This window comes from Osmerus mordax, chromosome 15 (assembly GCF_038355195.1).
Source record: "Osmerus mordax isolate fOsmMor3 chromosome 15, fOsmMor3.pri, whole genome shotgun sequence".
Classification (NCBI taxonomy): Eukaryota; Metazoa; Chordata; class Actinopteri; order Osmeriformes; family Osmeridae; genus Osmerus; species Osmerus mordax.
In genome coordinates, this window is record NC_090064.1 from 6615131 (window position 1) to 6626934 (window position 11804).

The 11804-nt window shown below is 42.6% G+C and overlaps 1 pseudogene; it reads left to right on the forward strand.

Moving 5' to 3' along the window:
• Positions 1 to 561: 561 nt before the first annotated feature.
• LOC136957970 (uncharacterized) lies at positions 562 to 10119 on the forward strand (annotated as a pseudogene).
• Positions 10120 to 11804: the final 1685 nt, after the last annotated feature.

Here is an 11804-nt window from a genome sequence, read left to right on the forward strand (position 1 = left end):
ATTCCGTTTTGATGGGATAAGGAATTAAACTCACGTACACGGACCCAACGGATTTTTGTTTTGAAATGAGAAAACCAAAATCGGGAAAAGAGCTGTTTCACAACTACCATTTAGAAATAGGAAAACAAAAAACGGAAAATAAGTAGTTCCTATTTCTAAATGGTAGTTGTGAAACAGCTCGTTTCCCGATTTTGGTTTTCTCATTTCAAAACAAAAATCCGTTGGCCGCCAAGTAGCCTACACGGACCTTTAGGCAAGTTATAAATTGTCTCCTCAAGCCACACCTACATCATCACTCACAAAACTGAAAGCAGCGTGCAGTGTTTCTCTGCAAACCAACAGACTCTGAGATCGACACCGTTCTACTCTGTGAGAAAATTGGACTAAATCACAACAAACACTGAGGAGAGATACTGCCTTTAAACAACTACAGGAGGAAAAATCGTAATTTACACTTTAGACTTTAACTTGCTGCTGACTGAATCAGACTACATTTTACACACTTTCACCCCAAAGCGAAAGTAAACTTCAGACTACATGAGGGTGTGACTGGGTGATAAAATGGCATCCAGCTCGTCTCTCCCAGAGGAGGATCTCTCCTGTTCTGTGTGCTGTGACATCTTTAAAGATCCTGTCTTCCTGTCATGTAGTCACAGCTTCTGTAAAGCCTGTCTGCAGGAATACTGGAAACAGAAAGAATCACAGGAATGTCCACTCTGTAGGAGAAGATCTTCCAGACCAGATCCACCATGTAACCTGGTCCTGAAGAACCTGTGCGAGTCCTTCTTACAGGAGAGACGTCAGAGAGCTTCAGCAGGGTCTGAGGTGCTCTGCAGTCTGCACAGTGAGAAACTCAAGCTCTACTGTCTGGATGATAAACAGCCAGTGTGTTTGGTGTGTCGGGACTCTAAACTACACTCCAACCACAGATTCAGACCCATAGATGAAGCTGCACAGGGTCTCAAGGTATGATAACTAACTACAAGATATATGATCAACTTTACATACATATCCCTATACCTTACAGAAACACAATATAAAGTATACATATGCTTTATTTATTGTATGTGAAAAATCATATTCCTGTCAACTTGTTTATACTTTTCGAATGGGTTTTGTCAAAAAATTTGATGACAAACCATTGTTTCTGAAAACATGTTTTGTATCATCCCAGGAGGAACTCCAGCCTGCTCTGAAGTCCTTACAGGAGAAGCTGAAGATCTTTAATGAAGTTAATCAAACCTGCGATCAAACAGCAAATCACATTAAGGTACAAATGTTTATTAATCAAATAATACAACACAGTTTTGACATAAATAAATAAAAACTCAGGTCAGCTAAACGTCTGTATGAACCTCCATGTCTCCAGATCCAGACCCAGCACACAGAGAGGCAGATTATGAAAATGTTTTATAAGCTTCACCAGTTTCTACAAGAGGAACAGGATGCCAGGATAGCTGCACTGAGGAAGGAAGAGGAGCAGAAGAGTCAGGTGATGAAGGAGAAGATTGAGGGGCTGAACACAGAGATGTCAACACTTTCACACACAATCAGAGCCATAGAGGAGGAGCTGAGAGCTGAAGACATGTCATTCCTGCAGGTCAGGACTGATCTCTCTACGTTCATATGGAATGGCTGGCTGGGTGTGTTTATGAGTGTCTAACTTCATCTTGTGTATCTCCACAGAACTACAATGACACAGCGAAAAGGTAAGTGACCTGCCTCCTGTCTCTCTTCTCTGTGGTTGTGAACCCAACCCCACAGCAGCTTTGACTCCAGAATGTTTTCTTCCAGAGCCCAGTCCACTCTGCCGGATCCACAGCTGGTCTCAGGAGCGCTGATAGTCGAGGCCAAACACCTGGACAACCTGACCTTCAGAATCTGGGAGAAGATGCAGGACTTTGTCAGATACAGTGAGTTTTTGATCAAGTAATCATATTCATCTTCATAATGGTACTTACATTATCCTGCATTCCTTATAATGTCTTATTATGACCATATCAGTCCATAAACCATCCATGACACTACAGTACAGGCTACTGAACATGACCATTGTTACTTAATGTATTGCATCTTACACCAATACCAGCCTGATATGTTACATGATATATACAGTAATCATTACTGGGTTTGTCATGGTGCTCCTGGTGGGTGAGAGTGTACAGTGTTTCCCCTAGGTTCACAGCTTTGGGGGGGGAGGGTAAATAAGATAAATAACATAAGGCTATTTAGTTTGTTTAATCAAAGAGCAAGCTATAGACGTTTTATAGGAAAGGTAACCTTAAATGACTTATATTGTGATCTGGCGCTATATATAAAAAAACATATATATATATAAAACAATATATTTATTATTTTTTTAAATTATTAACTTGACCTTCCAGGGGGGGGCATGGGGTGCCGTTGGGGGGGCGGGGCACCCTCCTAATATAATGGCATGGGAAACTCTAGTGTAAACATCAAACACTGCGTCAACACAAACCTGATCTCTCTCCTCAGCTCCTGTGACTCTGGACCCCAACACTGTCCACCCACGCCTCATCCTGTCTGAGGATCTGACCAGTGTGAGAGGAAGTCAGGAGAGACAGCAGCTTCCTGACAACCCAGAGAGGTTTGATTACTGTGGATGGGTCCTGGGCTCTGAGGGCTTTAACTCAGGGACACACAGCTGGGATGTTGAGGTTGGAGACAGTACAGTCTGGGACCTGGGTGTGGTAGCAGAGTCTGTCCAGAGGAAGGGAGACTCATGGGGTGGAGTCTGGGGGATCCGGTTCTACCAGGGTGAATACAAAGCAAGATCTTCATCAGGTCTGTTACCTGCTCTCACAGTGAGACAGAAACCTCAGAGGATCAGAGTGCAGCTGGACTGGGACAGAGGAAAGCTGTCATTTTCTGACCCTGATAGAAACACACACCTACACACACTCACACACACCTTCACTGAGAGAATGTTTCCTTACATTAGTAACCACTGCACTCTCCACCCTCTGATGATCTTACCAGTGAGGAGGGGAGAGAAGAGACAGATAAGAGGGGGAGAGGATGGAGAGAGGGAAGAGAGGGGGAGAAAGGAGAGAGAAAACAGAAAAAGGAGAAGGGGAGAGGAAGGACTGGATGAGGGAGAGAGTGGAGTGATAGGGGATGAGTAGAGGAAGGCGAGTGGGGAGAGAGGAGGGAGGGAGAGAGGAGAGGGACAGTAGGGAAAGAAACAGGGGGTAGAAAGGACAAAGGGAGAGGGGTGAGAGGTAGTGGACAGAGCAGAGAGAGATAACACAGTGAGAGACAGAGGAGGGAGAAATAGAAGGGATTGAGGGGGGGGGGGAGAGTGTGTCATACAAACTGAGGTGGTGAAAGCTGCACAGCTCTCAGAGTACAGATGAGTCTGTCTACTAGTGCCACCGAACACCCAGAACACTCTTCAAACTGTCGTCTTTATATCATGTATTACTTTAAATATGTACTGTAAACGTTTTATAATCATATTTATAAAAAAAATATACATTATGGTTTACTACGTCAAAAGTTAGCCCAGTGTTTACAATGTCATAACAATTTTATTATTATGTTTAGTATTAGTATGTTTTCTAAATTGGTTGCCATGGTGTGTTGTGAAGTGTTGGTCTGGTGACCTGTGAGGTTCAACTTAAAGGGAACAACAGTGAGAGGAGAATGTATGTCTGTCGACTCGCTCCAGACTCCTCCATGACTGGAGCAGGAGGGAGAGGCTGGCTGGTATTGTGGAGGAATGAAATCTATACTGCTGATCCAATGCTGCTATTTCACATGTTCTATGTCTCTGTTGAATAAAAAGACAATCAATACCTCAGATATACAAGATGTGTAATGACAATGCTGAACATTTATATTCCAAATATAATCAATGCTTCAGGTAGAATAAGTAATGATAATGATGAACTTATATTCCAAATGTATGATTATGCACCAGAATGTGACTGTGTCTGTGAAAAGAGGGCGATGCTCAGGAGAATGGATCCTTTAGTGAGAAGAGGAATATGCAGTAAGACAGCGTACTGACAGGGAGGGTTGCAGGGGTGATATGATTTGCTGCAGAGAATGTGTCAAGGCCGGTGAGAGGTACCGGATGGGGGAGGCGAGATGGCCACACCATGGGACAAGGAGAGGGTACAATGCTCCTCACAACTCTTGAGAGTAAAAGTGTCAACACCAGGAGAAAAGGTTCATTAGGCCGTGGAGAATGTATCCTTTTGTATCTGGACATCATCAGACCCTTGGGTCTGCCCCCCCCTTGGATATTCTGCCCCCAGGACCTGATGATTTTATGAACATCGACAAACCATGTGTTGTACACTCTCAAATACACAAGCACACATTCATGCTAAAGGGAGACATGTGCTGCCCCTCTGTGGTCACATGTTGCCACTTCTAGTGAAAACGTTTTTTCTGAGAAAGAGATGGGTATTTCATCAATGTAGATTAAGAAAAAGAGAGCTCCGTTCCATTATGGTGGTTTATTATAGTCCTAGCTAAGTAACCAAGGTAACTTATACCTCTGAACTAGCCTGCTCAATGTCAGTTGTGTTTCGAAGAATTTCAAACAGAAGGAAACAGAATCTCAAAAGACAGTTCCATCAAGAGGACTTTTGTTCTGTCTGTGTTTGGTGACATAAATGCAGACTTTTTTCTCACAATATGACTCAGCTTAATTAATTGAAATGTTTACTTTATCTCCAAAAAAAGTATTTATTTAAATAAACATGTATTAATGTCACTTTCACTGTTTTGAAAAGCCATTGGTTAATGAATTGACCCCAGATAAGGCCTAAACTAAGCTGTGCGTATAGATAAGTTACAACCAATTATGACCTGTCCGTTCTTTGACGACCCTGTGGATGAACGTAATGAATGAATGTAAATGTAATGTAAATGTAAGGTGCTCAGATTATACAAAGAGTGTTTATCCCACCAGCACCAAGATTCTTCAGAGACAGAAGTAATGCACTGTGCTTGCTTGTGGAAGAGGGAGTTCAGCTGGCCCCACATAGTTTATCTAGATCAGGGGTTCCCAATCCTCTGGTCCCCGGGCCTCTCTGCCCTGCATGTTTTAGATGTTTCACTTCTCCAACACACCTGATTCAAATGAATGATCGTTATCAGGCTTGGATAACGATCATTCATTTGAATCAGGTGTGTTTGAATCTGAACTTGTCTAGCTTGAATTAGCGTTGATTGTTAGTGGAACGGAACGTTAGTGGAACTACTTTAGGCTTAAGTCTAAATTGTCTCCTCAAGCCACACGTTATGACCCACAAAACAGGAAGCAGAGTTCAGTGTTTCTCTGCTGACCAACAGACTCTGAGATTCAACGTTCTACTCAGGGATAAAATTTGACTAAATCACAACTAACACTGAGAAGAGAGAGACACTGCCTGTAAACAACGACAGGAGGAAATATAGTAATTTACAGAGCAGTTTTTGGTTAAATCACTGCTGACTGAATCAGATTAAGTTAACACTTTCACCCCAAAGTCAAAATAAACTTCAGACTACAGCAGGAGGGTGTGACTGGGTGATAAAATGGCATCCAGCTCGTCTCTCCCAGAGGAGGATCTCTCCTGTTCTGTGTGCTGTGACATCTTTAAAGATCCTGTCTTCCTGTCATGTAGTCACAGCTTCTGTAAAGCCTGTCTGCAGGAATACTGGAAACAGAAAGAATCACAGGAATGTCCACTCTGTAGGAGAAGATCTTCCAGACCAGATCCACCATGTAGCCTGGTTCTGAAGAACCTGTGTGAGTCCTTCTTACAGGAGAGACGAGGGTCTGAGGTGCTCTGCAGTCTGCACAGTGAGAAACTCAAGCTCTACTGTCTGGATGATAAACAGCCAGTGTGTTTGGTGTGTCAAACATCTAGAAAACACAAAACCCACGACTGCTGTCCTGTAGATGAAGCTGCACAGGATCACAAGGTATGATAGAGTTGGTATGACAGAGTAGACACAGATTTATTATTTAGGTCTAAACAATATGGGTACAAGTATGTAGTAGACACACCTGTATGGACATCCCATTACAAATCCATGGACATTAAGCTTCAGTTGGCTCCACTATTGCAGCTATGACAGCTGCCACTCTTCTGGGAAGGCCGTCCACAAGATGTTGGAGTGTGTGGAGAAATTATAGGCACTGATGTTGGATGATTACACTTGGCTTGCAGATGGTTAGAATTGATCTCAAATATGTGTCATGGTGTAGACAGTAGGTCAGGAATCAGTGGAGGCCAGTCAAGTTTTTCCACACAACTCAACAAAACATTTCTGTATGGACCTCACTTTATACATGGAGCAGGTTTTATCACCCAACATCAGTGCCTGTCATCTGTAATGCTCTTGTGGCTGAATGGAAGCAAATCCTGCATCAAAGTTCCAATGTTAAGAAGCATTCTCAGAAAGGTGAAGGCAGTTATAGAAACACAGCATTCACCAAATCCATTCCATATACATTTTCTCGATGTTGGAATGAGAGCTGTCCACATACTGAGCGGTTTGAGCAATATAGTGTTTGTTAATATTAGAATATTTAATAAATATTTATTATTTTAAGTGTGTATTTATTGTTTTTCTGCTTCAATTCTCATTTCTTCTGCTGAGTTTTGTGAGAGAGACATCTCAGATCCAGCTGGTCAAATGAGAGGATGAACTACTTTTACTCCTGACATGTTTTGTTTTAATCCAGGAGGAACTCCAGCCTGCTCTGAAGTCCTTACAGGAGAAGCTGAAGGTATTTAACAGAGTTAAACAAACCTGTGATCAAACAGCAAATCACATTGAGGTAAAAATATTTATTAATAAAATAATATGAAAATGTTTTTTTACATTGAAAACTCTGGTCACCTAAACCTCTGTATGAACCCCCATGTCTCCAGATCCAGACCCAGCACACAGAGAGGCAGATTAAGGAGGAGTTTAAGAAGCTTCACAAGTTTCTACAAGAGGAAGAGGAGGCCAGGATAGCTGCACTGAGGAAGGAGGAGAAGCAGAAGAGTCAGATGATGAAGGAGGAGATTGAGGGGCTGAGCAGAGAGATATCAACACTTTCACACACAATCAGAGCAATAGAGGAGGAGCTGAGAGCTGAAGACATCTCATTCCTGCAGGTCAGGACTGATCTCTATAAGTTCATATGGAATGGCTGGCTGGGTGTGTTTGAGTGTCTAACTTCATCTTGTGTATCTCCACAGAACTACAAGGACACAGTGAAAAGGTAAGTGACCTGCCTCCTGTCTCTCTTCTCTGTGGTTTTGAACCCAACCCCACAGCAGCTTTGACTCCAGAATGTTTTCTTCCAGAGCCCAGTCCACTCTGCCGGATCCACAGCTGGTCTCAGGAGCGCTGATAGACATGGCCAAACACCTGGGCAACCTCACCTTCAGAGTCTGGGAGAAGATGCAGGACATTGTCACATACAGTGAGTTTTTTTTAATCAAGTTATCATATTCAATATGGTACCTACATTATCCTGCATTACTGATCATGATTTGTCTTCTATGATCATGATCATACCTGTCCATAAACAATCCATAACACTACAGCACAGGCTACAAACTGAACATGACCATTGTTACTTAATGTACTGTATCTCATACAAATACCAGCCTGATATGTTGAATACAGTATGATCAATGCATAACAATGCCATACATTTACATGATATAGTGTACAGTCATCATTGCTGGGTTTGTCATGGTGTGTCAATTCCTGGTGGGTGAGGGTCAAAGCCGGCCCAAGGCATAAGTGAACTAAGTGGCTGCTAAGGGCCCCTGTGGCCACCAGAGGGCCCCCAAGAGCACATGAAATTACACCTTAATTAAAAAATAAATATATATATTCACAGATGGCCGCCCCAAATCAATTCTGCTTAAGGCTTGGGCCAGCCCTGGGGCCTGTACTACGAATTCAGATTTGGCATTAACGAGGTAACTTCAGGTTCAACCCAGGGATGTCTGTATCACGACGGTTGATCACTTGTTACCGGGGTAGATCGCCATAGTAACATATGCTGAACGCCTAACCTGGTCGAGAGCAGGTTAAATTGAAGATCAGAGATAAACCGGTATAAAAGCCCCTCCCACTAACTAATTCTTGAGGATAACGGCGTCACCGTTCATAGAAGATCCTGTGGAGCTTGGTCCGCGGATAGTGAGAGGTGCGCTCAGAAGAGCCAGAACATTTAGAGACCGACAAAACCCTTTGGCATTCCCTTATGAGTATCTTTATGAAAGAGCTAGATTATCAGCTGAGGGAATTACGTATCTTTGCCAGCTTCTTGAGCCGTATGTTGCCAATGCGCTATGCATACAGTCCCACAGACTGTATGCATAGCGTTGTGTTATTTCTCTACACATTCTTTTATGTAGTGTCATGTTGATATGTTATACCTATTAACTGGGGTGTCTCCCCTTAAACCCCTTAAACCCTTCTGTTGTCCGTGGGTTGCTTTGACCCATTTGCTAATTATTTCCATATCAGAAATGTGGGTTTCCTTCAACCAAAACATTTCAAACCAAAAAGAACAACTTGTATGGTACCATACAATGCTCTTCACAAGTTAAATAAATGATAATTTCATTGAATTTGGATTTTTCATTCACTTTAATAGCATTTTTCAAAAACAATAAATAGGACATTGAAATAAAAATGGTGAAAACCCCCACAAAAGACTCAAAAGGCACAACAACAAAAACAAGCCACAAAAAGGGAGAAAAAGACCAAAACGTAGAAAAAAGTTTAACAAATACATCCTCATGTTCTCCCTTTCCTAGGAACACAGAACAAGAATGTCAGACAGTGTAACTAAGTTTAGTGTCATTCATTCAGTCATGTACTATCTCTTCTCATATTCCAGTTTTCCATTCCATCTCCAGCCTTGTTTTTTTAAATTAAAAGCCTCTTATACTCTGTATCAAGCCTCTTATACTCTATATCGAGCTCCAGGGAATTGCTCTTTGGGAGGAGCAATTCAGTGAGGGGATCCCCTCCTCCAGAGACGGTTGGTGAAAGAGAGGAGCAGAACACAGGCTTAACATGGTCATACAGCAGGGAAGTGTCAATGGGTTTTGAACCACCAAAATCCATTGTTCGACTTGGTAGATGTAGGAAGGGACCGGGAAACTCGCTGTTGCCCGTCATGGCAGCAGCGACTGTTGCTTTTTGCCTGTATTGTATGCTTGTATTCCTGATATGTTTGTATTACAATATTTCACGCAGGAGGAGCAGACAGTTTGTAAGATTATTGTATGCTCCTCCTGTGTGAAATATGCGGCTCTTGTTTTGTCCAAGTTTGCGATTGGACATACGGTGCAAACACCGCCCCTTTATGTGAACGCGCACGTCTCTAGATTTGGGTTGAGTTAGAGAGTCGATAACCACCGTCGTGATACCGCTCATCGTGATTGCGGTTGTCAGGGTTCGTGAAGCCGGGTAACAAAGTAATCCAGAGCATGTTGATCTTGATTCGTAGTACAGGCCCCTGGTGAAGGTGTAATCATCAAACACTGCATCAACACAAACCTGATTTCTCTCCTCAGCTTCTGTGACTCTGGACCCCAACACTGACCACCCACATCTCATCCTGTCTGAGGATCTGACCAGTGTGAGAGGAAGTCAGGAGAGACAGCAGCTTCCTGACAACCCAGAGAGGTTTGATTTTAATGTGTTGATCCTGGGCTCTGAGGGCTTTAACTCAGGGACACACAGCTGGGATGTTGAGGTTGGAGACAGTACAGACTGGGACCTGGGTATGGAAACAGTCTGTCGAGAAGAACGGGGAACGTTGGGGAATCTGGTTCTATGATGGTGTATACAGACCAATGTCCTCATCAGGTCCAGACACTGATCTCAGTGGGAGACAGAAAGCCCAGAGGATCAGAGTGCAGCTGGACTGGGACAGTGGAAAGCTGTCATTCTCTGACCCTGATAGAAACACGCACCTACACACATTCAGACACGCCTTCATTGAGAGAGTGTTTCCATACATTTGTAATTGCTGCATTCTCCACCCTCTGAGGATCTTACCAGTGAGGGAAGGAGAGAAGGGACAGATGAGAGGGAGAGGATAGAGAGGGGGAAGAGGGGGAGAAAGAAGAGAGAACAGAAAAAGGCAATGGAGAGAGGAAGGACTGGATGAGGGAGAGAGTGGAGTGAGAGGGGACGAGTAGAGGAAGGCAAGGGGTGAGAGGAGGGAGGGAGAGAGGAGAGGGATGGTAGGGAAAGAAGCAGAGGGGGTAGTTCTTTGTAACCGTAGAACATCAGTTATTAGAACTGGTACCACATCTATCTTGAACAGTAGAACAGAACATTGCTTGTGTTTACAACCTTCCTGTCATGAAGGAAACCAACCTCCTAACATGAGCATCCAGGTACAAAGAACGAAGATCAACAGGAATGACTTGCTTATAGGCAGTGTGGTGTTTTCATGTATTACTGTATCTCTATCTGAAGTCAAAAGTAATTTAGCCTTGCAGAACAAAGTATTGATATAATGCTGTAATGTGTATGTCCACTATAGCAAAAAGCATTGTCTTTTTTCTACAAATATTTGCTAAATCAAATGCTTAGTCACCTTACTCAGTTGTGATACTTGTATGTTGTTGAGTGTGAATCTTGACTAGAAGTTCTAGATTATTTGTCTTCTCATAAAATAGTATTAACTGTGAAATGATTCAGTATGTTGTTATTTAAATCTCAAACTCTCCTTGGTTTAATTCACAGCATTTTGTCCTCCACCACTAGAGGGAGAAAGGGAACAGCAGATTGTTCCACCAGTTGACTCTTTCAACCTTGTTGAACCAGTTTAGAGACAGCACAACTCTTCACTGTTTATCATGCATCACATTCCAAACTCTGAAGGGTGGACGTGTTCAAATAACTTTATTACTATACAGAAAATCAGTAGAAGTCATCAGTATAAAAACTCAGCTCCCTGTAGCAGGTGTTTAACTTCAGTTTGTTGGTTCAGCTCCAGACAGGTCCCAGGTTGGTCAGTAGGATGTGTGTGTGTGTGTGTGTGGGGGGGGGGGGGGTGTTTAACCTTCTGTTCATTCAACACTCAGCTGTAACATGCATGAGAAGACAGCAGTGAGCAGGTGTATAAAAAAATATTTAAAAAGCAGGTGTTCATTGGTGCGCAAAATCACGCACCAATGAACTCTCTTGGATCATGACGAAATTAGAACGTTGATTTTGGCTTTGGTCCAAATTGCATTGTGTCTGGATCCGGACTGGAGTCCGCCTATTGAGTACCCCGGCACTAAAGGATAAAATCTCTTAACCCTTGTGCTGCCTTCGGGTCACATGACCCGAAGGCATCGTTGTGTTGCGACAACTTTACCCAATACAAAAACAAATAAAAAGCATTTTCTTTTAACCTTTGCGATGTGGGGGGTCTGAGACAGCCCAACGGTTAAAAGATCACCGTCGCAATACGACGGTGGGTCACAATGACTGATGGGTCAGAAAGACCCGAAGATAACACAAGGGTTAAGAGCATGTATCATACCTATCAGTTATAGTTTTATCAAAGTTCTCAAATCTTAAAAGTTATGAACGATAATTTAAAAAGTACAAAAACTAAAGAAAACATATCCTTCTATGTATCTATCCACCAACCTACCCATCCATATATCTATTGTCAATATAGGGTGTGTGTGTATGGGGGGGGATAATGTAAATTTGAATTTAGTCTCAATTACATTAAAAGTATTTGTACATTCCCTGTGTTGGGTATTACTTGTATATTGCCATGGGTATTACCTGTGTTTTATTTCTTG